The sequence below is a fragment of the Oryctolagus cuniculus genome, chromosome 19 (genome assembly GCF_964237555.1).
Source record: "Oryctolagus cuniculus chromosome 19, mOryCun1.1, whole genome shotgun sequence".
Classification (NCBI taxonomy): Eukaryota; Metazoa; Chordata; class Mammalia; order Lagomorpha; family Leporidae; genus Oryctolagus; species Oryctolagus cuniculus.
In genome coordinates, this window is record NC_091450.1 from 50607982 (window position 1) to 50610838 (window position 2857).

A 2857-nucleotide genomic window follows, 5' to 3' on the forward strand; every position below is an offset into this window, starting at 1 on the left:
GCATTTCTGGAAGGAGGGAGGAGCTCCAGGAGAAGCCGCGCTCGGAGCGCAGGGCAGACCGCGCCGGGGCGGCGCGCGGGCCGGGCGCACAGAGGCCCCTTTCACGGCGGCCGCCGCGCGCCCCGGGCCGCTGCCAACACAAACGCGGGCGGGGCCGGGCCGGGGGCCGCCGCGCCGCCGGGGGGCTGGCGCCGCCCGCGTTTCCGCCTGGCAGCCGCTGGCGGCTCGCTCGGCCGGCCCCGGGCCGCTCGGGGGGCGCAGGGCCGCCTCCTCCACGAAGCCCGCCAGGATCGTTCTCCCGCGGGCCGCCCCGAGGCACCTCCTGGACCTTCGCCGCGGTCCTCTGTTCTCCGTCGGAGCCGTGCTGCTGGCCCTGCCCCTGCCCCGGACGCCCCGCACCCCCGGAGGCTGTGGAAGTCCTCGATCGGCTCCCCCTCCCCACAATGGGCGCGCTCCCCTGCGCCGGGAGAGCGCCCACTCCCGGCCGGGGTCTCCCTCTCTGCACGTGGCCGGGTCTGACCTCTTCATCCCTTCCCAGGCTTTGCCCCCCACGATCCCCTGGAGCCAAGAGACAGCCCCCTCCTCCGCCACTCCCGGGACCTGGTCAACCAGAGTGCACCCCTCCCCCATCTCGCGATTGGCGCAGAGAGGAGCTAGGCCAGGGCTTCTCCCGCGAAGCCCACTGTGGGGCGGCGGGAGGGCGCGCGGGGGAGGCGACAGGGAGGAGGTACCAGGACCACAGCGAGCGGCTCGGCGAGTGCGGACAGCGGAGGAGGAGCCAGAGGCCGATCCCACCCGTCGCCCTGGGCACGCCCTCGGACTGGGATCCTGCACGTGCCCAGTGCCACTTACGGAGGGGTGTGGGGGCTCCCACCCCCGCCCTCCACACGCCCCCTCCTCTCACCACCGCAGCTGCCCGGGTCGCGAATAGGTGACGCGGATGAACCTGCAGCTGCGCCCGCCCTCAGCCCCGCCCTCAGCCCCGCCCCCGGGCGCCAGGTGCTGTGAGTGTCCCCTCCCCACCTTCCCTGAGCAGCCCCCTCCTCCATGTCCGCACTGGCCTGAGGCGTTGGACACTGGGGCCTTGGCCACTGCCACCGCGACCCCCTGGGCAGGCAGCAGCAGGTGGCGGAGGGGTGGGGGCTGGAGGAGTCTCCCAGAGTCAGATGACCTTGGGTGTGGAAGGGGAAGAAGTGGAGGAAAGCAGGCAGAGGAGGAGGAGGGGGTTGGTGCGTGCACAGCCCCACCGGAAGCCGCTGCAAGAGGCCCTTCCGGAAGTGGCGCATTCTCAGGGGTCTTGGGCAAGAGGGCATCTTTCTGAGGGACTGCGACCCGGCCACCCCCCGCCCCCCGCCCCCCGCCCCGCCTGGATGCACTGGCAGGCGAGAAGCGGTCACGGTTCGAGCAATCGGCTCCCCGCCACGCGTGTGGGAGCCCTGGACTGTGCTGGGCTCCGGGTTTCAGGCCGGGTCCACCCAGGCTGCTGCCACGGATGGGGCTTCTGTCTGCCTCTGGCTCTCTCTCAAATAAATGAATGAAAAACCCACATCAGCAACGCACAGGGAAGAAGGAAAGCCCATACAGGTCCCCGAAGGGAGCGTCCCAACTGAAAACCGGGCCAGGGTTCTAAGATAACCCCTCTCCGAAGAGGGACACGAGTGGCCAGCAGGTGCTTGACTTCTCTTTGTCATTAGGGGAATGCAGACCAGAACCACAGTGAGCAGCCACCTCCCGCCCACGGGGAAGGCTACACAGGCAGGCAAAGAGCGGTGTGGCTGAGGCTGGGAGAACTTGGGACCCCCGTGCACCGCTGGTGGCAATGGAGGGTGCGGTGGCAGCCCCGGACCAGCCTGCGACCCCCGCGCCCCCATTCCTTGCTATACATTCAAATGTGTTCGAATAAAAACACGCCAGGAGCAGGTGCCACCAGCGGCCGAGAAGTGGCCACGCGGCGGATGCCCTCGGAGAAGGGAGAGGCGGGGAGAGAGGGCCGCGCGGGGAGTGACACACCCGTAGCAACGTGGAGGAACCCAGGACACCGTGCCCAGTGAAGGAAGCCGGCCGTGTGGTCCTGATCCTATCCATACAAGATCTCCAGCGCGAGGCCGGCCCCGAGGCAGAACGCACAGTAACGGGGGCTGGAGAAGACAGGGCCTCCTGTGGTCAGGCTGGGCTTCTGGGGGCTGGGAGCATCCTCGAGTTAGGGTGATGGCGTGTAACTGTGTGAACATGGTAAACACACACACACACACAAAAACCCCCCAAACCCACCTTCAAGGAGTGAAACTCGTGGCATGTCAGCTATATCTCAATCTTTATTGATTTTCATTTTATTTGAAAGAGACAGAGAGCTTCCACCTGCTGGTTCACTCCCCAGATGCCAGTCGACAGCCGGGGCTGGCCCAGGCCGAGGCTGGGAGCCGGAAACTCCATTTGGATCTCCTGGGTGAGTGGCAGGGCCCCAGGTCCTTGAGCCATCGCCTGCAGGGTGCGGTAGCAAAAGCCACACCCCCACCCGACAGCTCAATTAGGCGAGGAGGCGGGGAGGGCGCTGGGACTGGTGGGGGGCTCTGAGTGCGAGGCTGCCCCTCCTGCCACAGCGGCAGGAAGCTGTGCTATTGAGGGGAGGGGAGACTGTGCTGGCGGCCGGCCGAAGATGGGGACAGAAAAGACGGGTGCGGGCATCCGGGCGTGGCAGCTCAGACACTGCTCGGGACGCCTGCGTCTTCTATCAGAGGGTCTGGGTTGCAGCCCTGCTTCTGCTTCCCGTTTCCTGGTAATGCGCACTCTGGGGAGCAGCAGGTGGTGGCTCAAGTCCCTGGGCCCCTGCCGCCCACACGGGAGATCTGGATGGCGT

The 2857-nt window shown here is 67.6% G+C and overlaps 1 long non-coding RNA gene across 1 annotated transcript; it reads left to right on the forward strand.

Moving 5' to 3' along the window:
• The first annotated feature begins 206 nt into the window (after positions 1-206).
• LOC127488041 (uncharacterized) lies at positions 207-1916 on the forward strand. The gene is made up of 2 exons (XR_007915435.2): positions 207-1004; positions 1695-1916. It is a non-coding gene; the product is annotated as an uncharacterized lncRNA (long non-coding RNA).
• Positions 1917-2857: the final 941 nt, after the last annotated feature.